Here is a 20,990-nt window from a genome sequence, read left to right on the forward strand (position 1 = left end):
AACTGGGTAAAATTCTTCAACTAGCTTTACCTCTTGGGCTCATTTCAATATGCTGCTTGTGCATTAGAGAGGCAGGGTATGGCTCATTTCAACAGGCTGCTTGTGCATTAGAGAGGCAGGGTATGGCTCATTTCAATAGGCTGCTTGTGCATTAGAGAGGCAGGGTATGGCTCATTTCAACAGGCTGCTTTTGCATTAGAGAGGCAGGGTATGGCTCATTTCAACAGGCTGCTTTTGCATTAGAGAGGCAGGGTATGGCTCATTTCAACAGGCTGCTTTTGCATTAGAGAGGCAGGGTATGGCTCATTTCAACAGGCTGCTTTTGCATTAGAGAGGCAGGGTACAGCTCATTTCAATAGGCTGCTTGTGTATTAGAGAGGCAGGGTACAGCTCATTTCAATAGGCTGCTTGTACATTAGAGAGGCAGGGTACAGCTCATTTCAATAGGCTGCTTGTGTATTAGAGAGGCAGGGTACAGCTCATTTCAATAGGCTGCTTGTACATTAGAGAGGCAGGGTACAGCTCATTTCAATATGCTGCTTGTACATTAGAGGCAGGGTACAGCTCATTTCAACAGGCTGCTTGTGCATTAGAGAGGCAGGGTACAGCTCATTTCAATATGCTGCTTGTACATTAGAGAGGCAGGGTATGGCTCCTTTTAATTATGCTGCTTGTGCATTAGAGAGGCAGGGTATGGCTCATTTCAATATGCGAAAGGGATAGACAAAGAGGGAGATAAAACCAACCGTACAAGATATTATAAGAATATTTATTTTTTATGCTGCTGATCCAAACTCAGCGGAAGTAGTAAGAGTACAGTTTCAATGGACCTGTGAGTACATTTAGTTGAAAAATATGCCATACAGTCTAATCCTGGACTCTCAGCAACCAATGGAATATCTGATTGAACCTGAAAGACCAACTGCTCATACTGCAGACCTCTCTTCTCTCCTCACTCCTTTTCTCTCCTCTCCTCCCCTCTCCTTTCCTCTCCCCTACGCCCCCTCCTCTCCTCTTGTTCCCAGTCTCACAATTGTCCCATCGGCACCCCTGGTAGGCACGTCGGCTGATGCTAACAAATGACGGGCCTCCCCCCTGACAGCGGCTCCATCTGCCTGTGTCAGAGTAATTGAATTTCATAAATATAATCAGAAGGTCTGTTATGATGGGGCCCAGTATACTGCTGCTCTCTCCTCTCTCCTCTCTTCTGTCCCCTGTTTTCCAGAGTACACATCACAAATACAGCAACCAGATTAACACCAGAACAGGGAACGGGCCCGCAAACACACGCTATTGATGTTCATCCATCAGACACAACGTCATTTTGTGTCCCAAGAATAATGAACACTAAACCAATTCAGCCAGCCCATTTGTCAGCCGATCTAATGGGAGGAGGAAGTAACAAGTGACAATGCCCTGGCTAGATTAATTGGTTAAATAGAATCATGATGGTTTGTTTTTGTGTATGAGACTGGGAATCGTGTTGCTTAAAACTCCACCAGACAAATTGTTATTGATGAAGTGAATAAATATACTGTACCACAACACGAGTGCCTACTGTTGGTTAAAACAATCACAAGTGATGAATGGAAAGTGAATTGGAAAACAATAGCATGGTTCATTCATAAATCAAATCAAATTTTATTTGTCACATACACATGGTTAGCAGATGTTAATGCGAATGTAGCGAAATGCTTGTGCTTCTAGTTCCGACAATGCAGTAATAACCAACGAGTAATCTAACCTAACAATTCCATTCCACAACTACTACCTTATACACACAAGTGTAAAGGGATAAAGAATATGTACATAAAGATATATGAATGAGTGATGGTACAGAACGGCATTGGCAAGATGCAGTAGATGGTATCGGGTACAGTATATATATGAGATGAGTAATGTAGGGTATGTAAACATAAAGTGCATAGTTTAAAGTGGCTAGTGATACATGTATTACATAAAGATGACAAGATGCAGTAGATGATATAGAGTACAGTATATACATATACATATGAGATGAGTAATGTAGGGTATGTAAACATTATATTAAGTGGCATTGTTTAAAGTGGATAGTGGTACATTTCTGATCAATTTCCATCAATTTCCATTATTAAAGTGAGCTGGAGTTGAGTCAGTATGTTGGCAGCAGCCACTCAATGTTAGTGGTGGCTGTTTAACAGTCTGAAAGGACTTTTGCACTATTTGGACTATTTGACTATTTGACCATATTCAGCTACCATATTTGACCATAGTCAGCTATTATGCCCATCGTCCAATCTTCAGCACAAGGCGGTCATTGAATGGGCTACAGTCTCAAACAACATGATCTGCTGAATCGGAGCCACTTTCAAAAGCATCCATGTGCAATAGTAACAAACCTAATTAGCTGTAAACGAGTCCTGCCTTGGCCCGAAACGCACCCTGAGATTGGTAATCTAAATTTATGCTTGTTGACGATCATCATTGTTCCTGAGGCCAGTTTTTAGTCCATGAGAATGCTAGCTATATTGACTAGGCTTCTACAGCTTCCATCTGTTGATTTAAAACCCATTTGGGGTGCAAATAATCCAAACAAAGATACAATTGACGGGTTCTAGCGGGTTCTCAAAGACTGAGGGCCTACTCTAATTAGCACAGATAAAGGGAGCCAAAGTCCTTTGAGAATGTCAGTATCCTGATAAGAGATAATCTTCTCTGCTCCTCACATTGTCCTCAGAAGCAGACAGAGATCTGGTGGCTCTTGATGCTAGCTACTGTAAGCAGAGCGACCGTTGATCTTTCTTGCTGTTTCTTTAGGTGCCAACACCAACAAAGCACATCATATCTCCTCTTATAGAAAATCAAAGGATGAATTCTGAAACACCATAGCTTTTTTATATTATAAAAGGCGGTTGAAAATGTTGTCTTTGCCTGATTTCATTCCTACCAAAGAGCAGAATGGGAAAATGTGTACTTAGACAGTGATAGGCACCTGTCAATGACTCCCAAACAGGAGAAACCGGGGTCCTTATTGCAATGTAATTATATACGTAATGTACACTGTAACAAGTATTGTCATTCATTTTAATAATTCATAGTTACATTGTACTAACAACATTTAACTGGTCTAGTGTAATTGCAGTCTCTAATTACAGCGGTGTAACAATGAATGCTTGTTACGAATATTCTTGATTCCCATAGCATCTGAACACAGCATACTGAAAACTGACCACCCCATTGACACAACTCTGCAACAAATGGCTCTGGAGTCTCACACCTAGGCCCAAGTAAAGCTTTCTTTTCAAATTCATGGTAGCTTATGAGCGCTATGGCAAAAGTGGGTGGGTTCACATAAACAAAACAAAAAAAGTTAAATAATTGAACAGTATCTTGACAAGCTTGACAATGGGTCAATTACTTTATTAACCATCAATTAACCATTTTTAGACACATTAATAAACAGTTATGGTTAAACTGTGAGATAGTCATTCCGTGCTTGTCAAATTGTGTGATGCAGCAGGACAACGTGAACGCGTTATACGTTTCTACATTCATTTCCTGCTGGAATTCGTATCTCCTCCTTCTCTAATATCTCTGATAATGGTTTATAAATGCACTTAAAATGGCCATAAAACAAACCTTTAATCCACCATGTAACCTTGCAAGGTTTTCATGGTCTAAGAACATTCTTACTTTTGGATGGGATGGATAGGTGTACTTATTTAACTCAGGAATGAAGGCATTGTGTCAAGATCTACCCATCTCCGCAAAACACGCTCGAAATAACAACGGCCTCCAACGTGACCCTTTCATGTGACAGTGCACAAAGAATCAGGATCGAGAAGGTCAGTGTGCAAAATCCAGACATAAGAGATTGTCGCGAAAGAAGCAAAGTGTTGTAGACGAGACAAAAACATCAACACAGCTAGTTAGTTTTCTGACTTTGACTAGCTAGTCATAAAGCTGGAAAATAGCTATGCTATGGTCGCTACTCGCTAGCTAAGGAGCTAGCTAGCTACCTAACTGGGTTTGATGGTCTTATCTTCCCTGAACCTTGTGCTCAGGGTATCCGTACCAAAGCAACAACTGTATCGAGCTAAATCCTCTGTAGCAACTAGTAATTACATTGTCTATAAGGAGATGTTACATATACTCTGTGTTGTACTAGTCTGTTTATCCTCCCACTTGGATGGCACTTCCAGAAGCTTTCAAATTAGGGCCAGGCTGTTAGGATGGAAAATGTACTATATAATTCACATTAATTAAAGTAAATACCCCTCAAGATACACTTCACTTCAACTAGCTAAATCGTCTGTAACATCTAGTAATTACATTGTACTTATGCCGATACTACACGTAATCTGTGGTGTACGATTCAGCCTCCAATCTTTACAAATTTGTGACAATTGTTACTGAATTGGATGCAGCTGAGAAGAAACAAAGCACAAAATGTGTGAATTTAGTGGAAACTTGCCCATTTGTAACAAGCATGGTAACAAGCATTCATTGTTTAACCTCTGAAATTACAGACTGCAATTACCACCAATTATATGTTATTACAGTGTAACTATTAGTTATTATATTTAACTACAATACTTGTTAGTGTAATTACACATGTAACTACACTGTATTAAGGACCCCTTAAAATAAAGTGCTGCTACCAAGAAACCATAGTATTCAGTGATGGCGCTTAGCTAACATATATGCCAGGACAGTCTAGATTTGAGCAGTCATCAGTGAGTGTAGGAAGGTCTCTGCTGTCAACCTGATATGTTTAATTTCCAAAACAATTTATAATTTGTCAAAGCATCTGCTGTGCTTGGGGAGAGTGGCAACATATGGCATGTTTAATTAGTGTAAACCATCTCATCTCCCTCCCCATAGATGTGTTAGACCTGGTGGAGACCATTCCTTGCAGAGCGGCCTCTAGGTGAAGGATACACAGGCATTTCCAGCCCAACTAACATTGTTGAGTTCACCTTGCTGAATTTATTATCATGCTTCCTGGCCACCTGAGCCTTGGTATCTCACACAAGCGCATATACACACGCGCAGACACACATCCAAAGACGCAGACACACACACACAAGCACAAACAAGTGCACACACATGCCACCATGCATCGGGACTGCCGCCCGTGGTGACTCCTTGCTGTCCCCAGTCCGCCTGGCCTTGCTGCTATTCCAGTTTCAGCTGTTCTGCCTGCGGTTATGGAACCGCCACCTGTCCCAGACCTGTTGTTTTTCAACTCTTAATGATCAGCTATGAAAAGCCAACTGAAAATTATTCATGATTATTATTTGACCATGCTTGTCACTTATGAACATTTTTGAACATCTTGGCATAGTTCTGTTATAATCTCCACCCGGCACAGCCAGAAGAGGACTGGCCACCCCTCATAGCCTGGTTCCTCTCTAGGTTTCTTCCTAGGTTTTGGCCTTTCTAGGGAGTTTTTCCTAGCCACCGTGCTTCTACACCTGCATTCTAGCTGTTTGGGGTTTTAGGCTGGGTTTCTGTACAGCACTTCGAGATATTATCTGATGTACGAAGGGCTATATAAAATAAAATTGATTGATTGATTGATGTGCATGCATAAACACATGCACACACTTATATATCCACATTTCCTCTACAGGAAATGTGATCAAGAATGACCAAGCATGTCCCCAAAGTTTGGAAAAGCACATTTACAGAACCTGTTTTGTATGAAAATTATATCTGTGAAGCAACATGTTACACCCCAGATACCTTTCTGACCCCAGGACTATTGTGTCTGTTTTTTTGTATTACTTAAGTAGTATTTTTTTAAAGCATTTTTGGTAATTCTTCTAAAGACAGTGGTCCCTCCAATGCAGGTATTCCCAAACTGGGATACAATGCCGGCGGTGGTACGCCAAAAAAAAAAGTTATTCACATTGAAAAAATACAAAAGTACAAAAAATGTGAATAAATGTAAAACATTTAAAAAAAATAATCTTCACATTTTCAAACAGTCCATTTATATTTTCCAGCAGGGCTATACATTTGGGTGAGTTTTTTTTCTCACCTGAGTAGCCTCGTTTCACTGCCAAAAATAAAATTAGTGTTCAGCGAAATAACAACACAACGTCAAATACAGGTAGCCTAGTCAAATAATTAACATCCAATCACATTAACCGTTACTCTCTCGTGGGAATTCCACTAACGGTCCGTATGTTGCCAAATGTAGCTGTTGCTCATGTTGGTATTTGAACAGATGACGCAAAAGTCATGACAGGGAGACATAGTGGAGTGATAACATGTGTGCAAGCAGTTGCTCCCGACGCCACTTGGGTACACTGCAGTATCCACCGAGAGGCTCCTGCTGCCAAGGGAATGCCTGACAGCTTGAAAGATGTTGGACACTACAGTGAAAATGGTTAACTTGGTTAAAGCAAGGCCCCTGAACTCTCGTGTATTTTCTGCACTGTGCAATGATATGGGCAGCGACCATGTAACGCTTTTACAACATACAGAACTGCGTTGGTTATCAAGTGACAAATTATTGAAACATTTTTTTTAATTGAGACACGACCTTAAAGATTTCTTCATTTTCACTTGTCTGACCGCTTGCATGATGATGAGTTTCTCACACGACTGGCCTATTTGGGTGATGTTTTTTCTCGCCTGAACGATCTGAATCTAGGATTACAGGGACTCTCCGCAACTATATTCAATATGCGGGATAAAAATGAGGCTATGATTTAGAAGTGGGAGCTCTTCTCTGTCTGCATTAACAAGGACAACACACAGGTCTTTCCATCATTGTATGATTTTTTGTGTGCAAATGAACTCAAGCTTACGGACAATGTCAAATGTGATATAGCCAAGCACCTGAGTAAGTTTGGTGAGCAATTACGGAGGTACTTTCCCAAAACGGATGACACAAACAACTGAATTCGTTATCCCTTTCATGCCCTGCCTCCAGTCCACTTATCGATATCTGAACAAGAGAGCCTCATCAAAATTGCAAGCGGTTCTGGAAAAATGTAATTAAATCAGAAGCCATTGCCAGATTTGTGGATTGGGCTGCGCTCAGAGAATGCTGCCTTGGAAAATCGCGCTGTTAAGACACTGATTCCCTTTGCAACCACATACCTATGTGAGAGTGGATTCTCGGCCCTCACTAGCATGAAAACTAAATACAGGCACAGATTGTGTGTGGGAAATAATTTAAGACTGAGACTCTCTCCAATACAACCCAACATTGCAGAGTTATGTGCATCCTTTTAAGCACACCCTTCTCATTAACCTGTGGTGAGATATTCACAATTTTCGATGAACAAATAAGGTTTTATATGTAAGATGGCTAAATAAAGAGCAAAATTATTGATTATTATTATATTATTATTTGTGCCCTGGTCCAATAAGAGCTCTTTGTCACTTCCCACGAGCCGTGTTGTGACAAAAACTCACACTCATTCTTATGTTTAATAAATGTATCGTATAGTGTGTGTGTGGCAAAAATGGCAACATTTGAGAGTGCGCTAACCCTGGTGCTAACCCTGTACGCAGCTGGAGGTTGAATGTTTGAAGGGGTACGGGACTATAAAAGGTTTGGGGACCACTGCTCTAATGGATTTGAACATTAAACTGATGAAAGATAATTCATTTGCTTACTGGGACACAAAGCAGGTTTTTAAGGAAGCTTTTAGAATCTGAGTTCTTGTCAGTAGTAGGATTTTTTTTAAATGGTCTTGTTCTTGTCTCAAATTGTGATTGTGTATATCCTCCCATGCCAATGGCCAAATACTGTATATTAAAGAGAATACAGAGAAGCGTTGGCTCATGCTCATGCTCTTTTAAAATCTGATACAAATTATTGAACCTTGTGTCTGCTGGCAAGTCAGGTCCATAGCTGTGTGTGTTTTTCTTTTCTTGCCAGTTGCAAGCAGGCTTGAATGTTGAAATTAAATTAAATAATATTTACAGCAGTAGGCTTACTTGACTATGTAATGTAGTAACATACTGTAGAGACTATAGTAGGCTGCCTATTTAATTGCCCAATACAGATGTTTTTATCTCAATATCAAATAATTTCCTTACTGTGATTGTTTAAAAAAAACTCCTATACTAAAAGGGTATTATCATCATTTTCACAGTAGTATTCCAACCTTATAGTGTGGAAATATGTATAAAACACAGGAAAATCCCATTTTTAATACAGCTAGACTAATAGCTTGATGTGGGCTACCTCACAACATAAGGAAATAAGCTAAATAAATAAGTGTCTGTGCGTTTGTTTCAATCTCCAACAGTGAAGAAGATAGCTACTGTACTCTTGGAAGTCAAGAGTGGCTATGACATGTAAAAACAAACTGATTCTGTCATGACATACCCAATGTAGAAAGTAGCCAAAATCTGCATAAACCGTTCAAAGGAGAAAATAAAAGCACAGAATAAATAACATCAGTCACCTCCTAAGGATGAGAGAGAAATATTCAACAGCATAATTTACAGTACAGTGCAACAAATTCTATCAAATTAACTCCACAGAAATGTCCAAAATGCATCATTATCGACTGACCACAATGTCAGGAAATAGCTGAACACACTCATTCATTAAAATGTTCACTCACTCAATGAAAGGAGAGACTAAACCAGGTACAGATGTAATTTGATCACTATTTTGTTGCTGAGAATTTTCCTGCATGGCAGGAAATGCAAACTTGTATTGTATTTCCACTATAAAATGTCAGACTTGATTTGCCCTATGAAAAATGTATCAACCCCTACAATTTTTTTTTGAATTATAATAATAATCCACATAATAATACATTTTTCCTGTTGCTGCAGGATTATTTTCCTGCTGTAGCAAACTGCCTCAAATTAAGATCCTACCTCTGTAATACACACTGCCATTTACAAACAATAGGGCCAGGATTTATAAGATAGAGGGAATCTCAATAGGTCTATTGGTGTAACGTATACACTGGAAGTAAGAAAAGCAAGTGCAGGTGGTGAGTTTAATAATGAACTGAACATAGAACAATATAACAAACACGAGTAGCATATAGACATGAAACACATAATACTGACTGGGGAAATAACCTAAGGGAGTGGTAGATATAGGGGAGGTAATAAGTGAGGTAATGGTGTCCAAGTGTGCCTGATAATGACGTGCAGGTGCACGTAATGATTGATGCCAGGTGTGCGTAATGATGAATCCCAGGACCTGTGATTAGTATACCAGCAACGTCAAACGCCGGAGGGGAGGAGCGGGAGTAGACATCACTGGGAAGCTGTAAACTATACATCACCTCGTTGACCCGCCGGAGAACCTTGAACGGCCCCACAAACCGGGGACTCTGCTTCTTGCAGGGAAGGCAGAGTGTGAGGTTCCTAGTAGAAAGCCAGACATGATCCCCAGGGTGGTACACGGGGCTCTCACTGTGGTGGTGGTCTGCCTGCTCCTTCCGACGGTGGACGGTGCACTGGAGTCTCACGTGAGCATCGCTCCACACTTCTTCTGCGCCTGAACCACTTGTCTACTGTAGGAGCTTCGGTCTTGCCCGGGGTCCACGGAGCCAGGGCCAGCTGAAAACCCAGAACATACTGGAAGGTGATCAACCCAGTGGAGGAGTGACATAGCGAGTTCTGGGAATACATCCGCCCATGGAAGGAATCGAGCCCACTCTCCCTGCCGGTCCTGACAGTGACTCCTTAGGAACCTCCCCAGCGCCTGGTTCATCCTCTACACCTGCCCGTTGGACTGTGGCCTATACCCAGAAGTGAGGCTGACCGTGAACCCAAGCTTCTCCATAAAGGCTGTCCATACCCGTGATGTGAATTGGGGGCCACTGTTGGAGACGAAGTCCATAATTCCAGACGACCTGCAAGAAGAGTGCCTCAACAACCTGGAGAGCAGTAGAGAGACCAAAAACAGGGATTAAACGACAGGATTTTGAACATCTATCCACAACCACCAGGGCCCACCTAGCTTGACGTGGATTCAGCCTCCTCGCTGTCCTTACATACTCCAGGTTCCGATAGTCGGTGAGGATGACAAATAGTTTCTTGGCGGCCTCCAGTCAGTGTTTCCACTCCTCTAATGCTTCACCGCCAGGAGCTCTCGATCACCGACGTCGTAATTCCTCTCTGCAGGGGACAGTTTCTTAGAGTAATATGCACGGATACAAGTTCTGTGGATTACTCTGTCGTTGAGACAGAACTGCCCCCACACCCAGCTCTGATGCGTCCGCCTTCACCACAAAGAATATTGTGGGATCTGGGTGTTTGAGCAATGGGGCGGAGGTGAAACGTCCCTTGAGTAGACGGAAGGCCCTGTCGCAGGTCCTGGTATACCTCCGGGATGTTAAACTGAAGGGCAACGATAGGACTCTCAACCGACGTGGAATCACAGGGGATGGAGAAGCAGGTCCTCCGGCATTCGGGTGACCAGTCTGTGATTCTCATCCTCGACCATGAGATGGTGGGGTTATGGCGTTGAAGCCAAGGGAGTCCGAGGATGATCTTGTGAACTGGTGCACTGGTGATTAAGACGGGGATGTTCTCCTGATGAATGGACTCCACAGTGAGGCTGAGTGGTTGGGTGATGTGTGTGATGGTTCCGGATCCTAATGGCCAACTATCGAGGGCTTGAACCAGGAAAGGAGAGGAGAGCGGGTATGAGATGATGTGAAGAGAGGAGGTAAGGGTCTGGTCAATAAAGTTCCCCACAGCACCGGAATCAACTAACGCTGTAGACAAAGTATGTGACGGACAGTCAACTAGTGTGATGGACACCAAAGAGATCTTAGCAGAAAGTGATGAAGATGTAATCCTCACTCCTTCCCCAGGAGGTGGAAGCTCACGTGGCCCCGCTGCTCTTGTGGATCCTGGATTGGGGAGTGCCGTACACCACTGGAGCTGGTGCCCTCCTTGACAACAATACAGACAGAGCCCTGTTTAAGTCAAAACTGTAATTAGGCCACTCAAGAACATTCAATGTCGTCTTGGTGAGGAACTCCAGTGTATATTTGGCCTTGTGTTTTAGGTAATTGTCCTGCTGAAAGGTGAATTTGTTTCCAAGTGTCTGTTGGAAAGTAGACGGAACCAAGTTTTCCTTTAGGATTTTGCCTGTGCTTAGCTCCATTCTGTTTCTTTTTATCCCAAAAGACTCCCTAGTCCTTGCCGATGACAAGCATACCCATTGCAAGGACCGACGCTGGACTAGAGAAGCAGGTACAGAGAGTCAAATATTTAATCGGAACAGACATGGAACAAGACAGGAACAGCGTCAGCGCACGTATACAAGGACATATGACAATCAGTGCTGAAGCGGGGTACAGGGCGGGGGAACAGACAGATATAGGGGAGGTAATGACAGAAGTGATTGAGTTCAGGTGAGTCCAATAATCGCTGATGCTCAAGGCAGGTGTAGGTAAAAAGGGGAAGGCAGGTGTAGGTAATGATGGTGTCAGGAGTGTGTAATGCTGAGGAGCCTGGCGCCCTCGAGCGCCAGTGGGAAGAGCAGGAGCAGGCGTGACAGTGCCACCCGACGTCCCACCTGGGCGAGCCTGATGAGCCTAACATGATGCAGCCACCGCCATGCTTGAAAATCTGAAGAGTAGTACTCAGTGATGTGTGGTGCTGGATTTTCCCCAAACATAACGCTTTGTATTCAGGACATGAAGTTCATTTCTTCGTCACACATTTTCTGCACTATTCCTTTAGTGCCTTATTCCATACAGGATTTATGTTTTTGAATATTTGTATTCTGTACAGGCTTCCTTCTTTTCATTCTGTCATTTATGTTAGTATTGTGGAGTAACTACAATGTTGTTGATCCATCCTCAGTTATCTCCTATCACAGCCATTAAACTCGGTCACTGTTTTAGTGACTTGGTGTATTGATACACAATCCAACAATCCAAATTATTAATTCATTGAATAAGTAATTATTACATGCTCAAAGGGATATTCAATGTCTGCTTTTCTTTTTTTGACTACAAACAGGTTTACACTATTATTGCACACAGAGTGAGTCCATGCAACTTATGTAAGTTGTTAAGCAAATGTTTATTCCTGAAATTATTTGGGCTTGCCATAACAAAAGGGTTGAATACTTATTGACTCAAGACATCTCAGCTTGTCATTTAAATGTTTAATATTTCTAAAAACACAAGTACACTCAAACTATGGGTTATTGTGTGTAGATCAGTGACATAACATCTCAATGTAATCCATTTTAAATTCAGGCAGTAACACAACAAAATGTGGAAAAAGTCAAAAGGGTGTAAATACATTCTGAAGACACTGTATGAGTATCATTCCCACAGGTATTGTGCCACATTCTATTTGTAGACAGAAGGAAATCAGTTTTCATATCACTGGGTTTGAGATCATTGTCTGAAAATGTCCATGTACATTTCCTTATATTCATCTAACATTTTACTTCTACCTGTAACGGGTGACGCTCTCCTCATCCTCGGACGAGGTGAGGAGAGAGGGATCTGAAGACCAAAACGCAGGCTTTGGGAAATAAGCCATCTTTTATTTAATAACGATGATGGCAAACACGAAACGAAACAAACACTTTCAAAACTACAAAATAACAAAACGACGTTGACGAGACCTGAACATAAACTTACATAACTAAACATAAACTTACGTACAGGAAACAGACGACATCGAAACGAAAACGAAACAAACAAACGCTACAGTCCAGTGTGGTACGAACAAACATACTGACACAGGAGACAATCACCCACAAACAAACAGTGAGAATGCCCTACCTAAATATGACTCTTAATTAGAGGCAAACGCAAACCACCTGCCTCTAATCAAGAGCCATACCAGGCAAACCGAAACCAACATAGAAACAGATAACATAGAATGCCCACCCAACCTCACATCCTGACCAACTAACACACAAAAACTAACATAAATAGGTCAGGAACGTGACAGTACCCCCCCCACAAGGTGCGAACTCCGGACGCACCAGCACAAAGTCTAGGGGAGGGTCTGGGTGGGCATCTAACCACGGTGGTGGCTCAGGCTCCGGGCGCGGTTCCCACCCCACCATAATCCATCCTAGCCCCCTCCCTTCAAGAATGTCCACCCTCTTACTTCCCCCACAAAATCCTCCTAATAACATATCTAATAATGACCATACCGGGACAGAGAGATAAACCAAGACAGAGGGATAGATAAGACTATAGAGGTAGATAAAGATAGAGAGGGAGATCAGGATAGAGGGGCAACTCCGGACTGAAAGGCAGCTCCGGACAGAGAGACAGCTCTGGACTGATGGGCAGTTCTGGGAATCCAGCCTTTTCAGGCTGAAGGACAGCTCATGGCTGACTGACGAATCTCGATGCTCATGACTGGCTGACGGCTCTCGACGCTCATGGCAGGCTGACGGCTCTCGACGCTCATGGCAGGCTGACGGCTCTCGACGCTCATGGCAGGCTGACGGCTCTCGACGCTCATGGCGCTCTGACGGCTCTGGCTGCTCATGGCGCTCTGACGGCTCTGGCTGCTCATGGCGCTCTGACGGCTCTGGCTGCTCATGGCGCTCTGACGGCTCTGGCTGCTCATGGCGCTCTGACGGCTCTGGCTGCTCATGGCGCTCTGACGGCTCTGGCTGCTCATGGCTCTCTGACGGCTCTGGCTGCTCATGGCTCTCTGACGGCTCTGGCTGCTCATGGCTCTCTGACGGCTCTGGCAGATCCTGTCTGGTTGGCGGCTCTGGCAGATCCTGTCTGGTTGGCGGCTCTGGCAGATCCTGTCTGGTTGGCGGCTCTGGCAGATCCTGTCTGGTTGGCGGCTCTGGCAGATCCTGTCTGGTTGGCGGCTCTGGCAGATCCTGTCTGGTTGGCGGCTCTGGCAGATCCTGTCTGGTTGGCGGCTCTGGCAGATCCTGTCTGGTTGGCGGCTCTGGCAGATCCTGTCTGGCTGACGGCTCTAGCGGCTCCTGTCTGGCTGACGGCTCTAGCGGCTCCTGTCTGGCTGACGGCTCTGTAGGCTCATGGCAGACGGGCGGCTTTGCAGGCTCATGGCAGACGGGCGGCTTTGCAGGCTCCTGGCAGACGGATGGCTCAGACGGCGCTGGGGAGACGGATGGCTCAGATGGCGCTGGGGAGACGGATGGCTCAGATGGCGCTGGGGAGACGGATGGCTCAGATGGCGCTGGGGAGACGGATGGCTCAGATGGCGCTGGGGAGACGGATGGCTCTGGCCGGATATGGCGCACTGTAGACCTGGTGCGTGGTGCCGGAACTGGAGGCACCGTGCTAATGACAAGCACCTTCCTACTAGTGCGGGGAGCAGGAACAGGGCACACTGTATTCTCAAAGCCTACTCTATCCCTGATGCGTGGTACCGGCACTGGTGACGCCGGGCTGAGGACAAGCACATCAGGATTAGTAGGGGGAGAATATACAGTGTGTACAGGGCTCTGGAGACGCACTGGTAGCTTAGTGCGTGGGGCCGGAACTGGAGGCACCGGGCTAGATACACGCACTACAGGGAGAGTGCGTGGAGGAGGAACAGGGCTCAGGATACGCACTGGTAGCCTAGTGCGTAGTGTATACACTGTAGGTACTAGGCTGGGGCGGGGAGGTGGTGCCGGAAATACCGGACAGTGGAGGCGTACTGGCACTCTTGAGCATTGAGCTTGCCCAACCTTACCTGGTTGAATACTCCCGGTTGCCCGACCAGTGCGGGGAGGTGGAATAACCCGCACCGGGCTATGTAGGCGAACCGGGGAAACCATGCGTAAGGCAGGTGCCATGTATGCCGGCCCGAGGAGACGCACTGGAGACCAGACGCGTTGAGCCGGCCTCATGACACCTGGCTCAATACTCAATCTAGCCCTACCAGTGCGGGGAGGTGGAATAACCCGCACTGGGCTATGCACTCGTACAGGAGACACCGTGCGCTCTACTGCGTAACACGGCACCTGCCCGTACTCCCGCTCTCCACGGTAAGCCTGGGAAGTGGGCGCAGGTCTCCTACCTGCCCTTGGCCCACCACCTCCTAGCCCCCCCCCCAAGAAATTTTTGGGAATTACTTACGGGCTTTTTCGGCTTCCGTGCCAGACGCGTTCCCTCATAGCTCCGGTTCCTCTCTCCGGTAGCCTCCGCTCTCCTCAGTGCCTCCAGCTGTTCCCATGGGAGGCGATCTCTACCAGCTAGGATCTCCTCCCAAGTGTAGCAACCCTTTCCATCCAAAACCTCGTCCCATGTCCATTGCTCCTTTCTCTCCTGTCCCTTACTCCGTTTCGTTTTCCCTTGCCGCTTGGTCTTAGCGTGTTGGTGGGTGATTCTGTAACGGGTGACGCTCTCCTCATCCTCGGACGAGGTGAGGAGAGAGGGATCTGAAGACCAAAACGCAGGCTTTGGGAAATAAGCCATCTTTTATTTAATAACGATGATGGCAAACACGAAACGAAACAAACACTTTCAAAACTACAAAATAACAAAACGACGTTGACGAGACCTGAACATAAACTTACATAACTAAACATAAACTTACGTACAGGAAACAGACGACATTGAAACGAAAACGAAACAAACAAACGCTACAGTCCAGTGTGGTACGAACAAACATACTGACACAGGAGACAATCACCCACAAACAAACAGTGAGAATGCCCTACCTAAATATGACTCTTAATTAGAGGCAAACGCAAACCACCTGCCTCTAATCAAGAGCCATACCAGGCAAACCGAAACCAACATAGAAACAGATAACATAGAATGCCCACCCAACCTCACGTCCTGACCAACTAACACACAAAAACTAACATAAATAGGTCAGGAACGTGACACTACCTAACTAGGGTGGCAGGTAGCCTAGTGGTTTGCCTGTTGGGCCAGTAACCAAAAGGTTGTTAGATCAAATCACTGAGCAGACAAGGTAAAAAATTAAACATCTGTTGTTCTGCCCCTGAGCAAGGCAGTTAACCCACTGTTCCTAAGCCATCCTTGTAAATAGGAATTTGTTCTTAACTGACTTGCCTTGAAAATAAAAAATCACAAAATGTACAAATTACACAAAGTAGTTGATTTGGGACAAGTATTGCAGTCCAAAGTAGTTTGCTTTATTGGCATAAGAGCCTGGGGGAAAAAAACATATTTCTAACAATTGATCTATATGAAAACTTTTTGACTAAAGTCAGAAACCCTAGACACCAGACATGCAGCATGGTTAGGCTCAGACTGCATCCAACCATTTCCTTAGTAGTGTGGCTACTGGTTCAGATCTTCAGTTTCAGGAGAGATAAATCTATTTTGCAGTCAGAGTTGTTTAGAGATGAATATAGCTATAAAAAGGCTCTCATTCTACAGCTCCCAAAGATGAATACAGGCTATGTCAAGCATGCAGAACATGAAAGGGCCCCCTTTATTCTGATGAACACAGAAAGCTACAGGAAATGGATTGCTCTGAAAACCACACTTTCACTGTTTTGAAAAGGCCTTTAAGTCATATGATGATAAGTGTGAAATCTCATTCAACATTGGCCCTATTCCCACTACGAGAGATGAAGGAGAGTCTGAGGAGCAGAGTGCCGAAAGAGATTTCTACTTTTCAATTCACATTACAACCTTGCCTTATTGAGCTCCCGAGTGGCGCAGCGGTCTAAGGCACTGCGTCTCAGTGCTAGGGGTGTCACTACAGACCCTGGTTCAATTCCAGGCTGTATCACAACTGGCTGTGATTGGGAATAGCATAGGGACATTGAAAATAATAATGAGTTATTTCCTGGTTAAGTAAAATTACCTTTTGTTGTGGTGGGCCATAGCAAGCTATCTGCTTCAGTTTTTGAGGGGATCGATCTCTGTCGAGGGAGGAGCTGGTTTTTACATATTGTGTATCTTTATTTCTCCTGAACACATTTCCGTTTGCAAGCAATGTCAATTTTTGTCTAAATACTTACTTTGATGTTCGCTAGCTGGACAGGCAAACACCGCCAAGTACTAAACTGTAAACCAACCAAAACTCATGTACTATCCAGGTATGATCTCTGCTGATCACATCTGCCAATCAAGTTTTCAGTATCGAATGTACTAAACATAGCTGGTGACAGCTCAAAAGAGATCTCCATCCGACTAATCAGGTGAAGTCTTTTTTATTTATTTGTAATCTATTTAGTTATAGAAATGAGATACCATGAATGCAAGCTGTAAGATGACTCCCAATTTAGAACCCAGCAACCTTAGTAATGTAGCTAGCTTGCTAGTTAGCTAGCTAGTTACAACAAGAAGATCTGTTGCTAGCTATCAGGAGCAGATCGTTTTAATCACTAGCTAGCATGTCTTTCCTGGAGCGTTTTAGACATCAGTTTATTCCAAGTGATATTTTAAGACTACAAAAATCTATAGGGAAGGTGGTGTAAAGCTAATACAGTCATCAAGGCAGGACTCACTAATTGAATTCACACTGACAAAACAGAAATGCCACATTATTCCCTGTCAATAGTTGAAGTAGGATGATTGCAGAGCCCCTGCCTCAGACTGTCAGGTTGTTTATTTGCTAGCTCACAAACTACATTCCTTTGCTGTGATGATTTATTTGATTCATTCTTGTCTCTCACTTTTGTTTCACGTATTTTTAACTCTCCTGTGTCCTGCTCCCAGAGATCAACCAAGTGCTCTTCACCAAGCATGAGCTGGTTCACTCACCTGTGAGGAGAACCATCCTGCTGCAGTTTAAACTAGCCCTGCCGTCACCATTTAAACATTGGAACCGCATATGCATTTGCCTGTTGTTTTTTCTTTGTGGGTTTTGTCTCACACAGTCTAGTGCATTTTAGAGTTGAAGAACACCAACTACAGATACAAGTGCTTGTTTGAGCATCTTGAAGACTAAATTCAATGTAGAATCAGGTTTAACACTTGGCAAACAGATTATTTCACTATTATAACATACAGTGGTGAGAATTCTGTTGTCCCCGTCAAGAGCCCAGGCTTTTGCCATAGATGGTAGAGTGCTCGTCTCTGCACCACACAAGCTTACAACCATACAAGCATTCTGCTAAGGCACTTTACTCTCTCTACATTGGTCAGCTACATTGGTGCCCAGGAAGGGATCCTTTCGATGGGCACACAAATGCTGCTAGAGAGAAGGTGGGAGGTGGAATAGTGAAGCATGCGTTGATTACATTTTATAGTTTTCATCAGAGGCCCAGGCCTTTGGCATAAATGGTAAAGATATTTTTTCTGGACTGCAACATTGTAAGATTGTGCCCTCCACTGCACTTGATTGGTAGGTTACACTATATTTACATACTTCAAATAAACTCAGCAAAAAAAGAAACATCCCTTTTTCAGGACCCTAATTTGTAAAAATCCAAATAACTTCACAGATCTTCATTGTAAAGGTTTTAAACACTGTTTCCCATGCTTGTTCAATGAACCATAAACAATTAATGAACATGCTCCCGTGGAATGGTCATTAAGACACTAACAGCTTACAGACGGTAGGCAATTAAGGTCACAGTTATGAAAACTTAGGACACTAAAGAGGCCTTTCTACTGACTGAAAAACACCAAAAGAAAGATGCCCAGGGTCCCTGCTCATCTGCGTGAACGTGCCTTAGGCATGCTGCAAGGAGGCATGAGGACTGCAGATGTGGCCAGGGCAATAAATTGCAATGTCCGTATTGTGAGACATGATCCTGACACGACCCTCCAGCATCACAATGCCACCGCCGTACTGCTAGTTCTGTGCGTGATTTCCTGCAAGACAGGAATGTCAGTGTTCTGCCATGGCCAGCGAAGAGCCCAGATCTCAATCCTATTGAGCACGTCTGGGACCTGTTGGATCGGAGGGTGAGGGCTAGGGCCATTCCCCCCAAAAATGTCCGGGAACTTGCAGGTGCCTTGGTGGAAGAGTTGGGTAACATCTCTTGGCTTTTGGCCCGTCAACTTTTAGAAGGTTAGTAGGAAAGTGAATAATTTAAACCACCTAAATATAATCACATTTTCTGAACATTTAGTATTTGAAACTCAAACATTAATTTCCCAAATGTTTTTTATATAATCCTACAGCCTCTTTCTTATTCTCCATACCTTATATTCCAATGCATCCAACGTTATGCATGCCCACCATGGTACTGGGCAACTGCAATTAAAGAACTCATCTTGTTTAGAAATCAAACTCTACTTATTGCAGAGCACATTGTACAACTGTTTTTAGAGAATATTGTATTACAGGGTATGCCATGTATATATTGGGTAATATGCATATGCAGCTGTCATTTTTAAAGTGGAACTGACAGAATTTTAGCAACATGAACTCTCTTCATATACACCCCCAGGAAGAAATTGACACAAATTGACACATTCCCACTTTTCTGACAGGTGAGCACTTAGATATGATCATTTTCATGCTTTCATAAATTCTTACAATGTTTGTGAATTACGTATACTAAGGCATTTGTGAAAATATAGCAATATAAAATGAGAAAGTGGGCTTGCGTTCGGACAACTAATAGACACTGCAGTAAATAAAACCTAATAAAAACATCTCTCTCATCCAGGACCGGAGTCTACGCAGACCGGTGGGTCAAAGCCAATCAACAGTAGGACTTTATGCAAACAAGCCATTAACCACACAGGCCTGCCATCATTCACTTTGAACTGGACTGTGTGTTTACAGGCAGTTGGGCCTGCCGTCATTTACTTTGAACTGGACTGTGTGTTTACAGGCCGTTGCAACAGGCGCGGCTTTAGATCATTAGAACGCATTCGCCAAAAGCCACAAAATACACCTGGATGGAATTCTGCAGATATGTAAACACCACGGGTGTCCTCTTACATTTGGGAACTTTACAGTCTTATTGATCAAACAACCATGAAAAGGTAGGCTCTCTCTCCCTCTGTTATGCACATGAACAACAAGAGCAACAACTAATGCTAGCCAGAGCTAGATGTGCTAAAATCCAACACTCTACTCAGCAAACTGGATGTAGTCCATCCCAGTGACATCCATTTTATCACCAAAGCCCCATATACAACCCACCACTGCAACCTGTATGCTCTCGTTGGCTGGCCCTCACTACATATCCGTCGCCAAACCCACTGGCTCCAGGTCATCTATAAGTATTTGCTAGGTAAAGCTCCACCTTATCTCAGCTCACTGGTCACCATAGCAACACCCACCCGTAGCACGCGCTCCAGCAGGTATATTGCACCGGTCATCCCCAAAGCCAACACTTCCTTTGGCCGCCTTCCCTTCCAGTTCTCTGCAGCCAATGACCAGAATGAATTGCAAAAATCTCTGAAGCTGGAGTCTTATATCTCCCTCTCTAACTTTAAGCATCAGCTGTCTGAGCAGCTTACCGATCACTGTACCTGTACACAGCCAATCTGTAAATAGTACACCCAACTACCTCATCCCCATATTATTACTTACCCTCTTGCTCTTTTGCACCCCAGTATCACTACGTGCACATCATCATCTGCACATCTATCCCTCCAGTATTAATGCTAAATTGTAATTATTTTTGCCTCTAGGGCCTATTTATGGCTACCTCCCTACTCTTCTACATTTGCACACACTGTACATAGATTTTTCTATTTTTTCTTTTCTTTTGTGTTATTGACTACACGTTTGTTTATGTGTAACTCTGTGTTGTTGTTTTTGTTGCACTGCTTTGCTTTATCTTGGCCAGGTCGCAGTTGTAAATGAGAACTTGTTCTCAACTGGCCTACCAGGTTAAAAAAAGGTTAAATAAAATAAAAAATAAAAAAATTATACAACAATAGTGATTGGGAGTCTCATAGGGCGGCACACAATTGGCCCAGCGTCGTCCGGTGTAGGCCGTCATTATAAATAATAATTTGTTCTTAACTGACTTGCCTAGTTAAATAAAGGTTAACAACAACAATTCAAATAATGACTGACATATTTTCATTAAAAACGTTATTTTTATGAATTTATTTTATACAATTTCATCCTTCCACAAGATATAGTCCCGACCCAGAGGTTCGTTCTAAATGTTCTTATCCATTGATTGCCTGCTAGCCAACTATGGCTAACTT

Source organism: Salvelinus fontinalis, chromosome 12, assembly GCF_029448725.1.
Source record: "Salvelinus fontinalis isolate EN_2023a chromosome 12, ASM2944872v1, whole genome shotgun sequence".
NCBI classification, from domain to species: Eukaryota; Metazoa; Chordata; class Actinopteri; order Salmoniformes; family Salmonidae; genus Salvelinus; species Salvelinus fontinalis.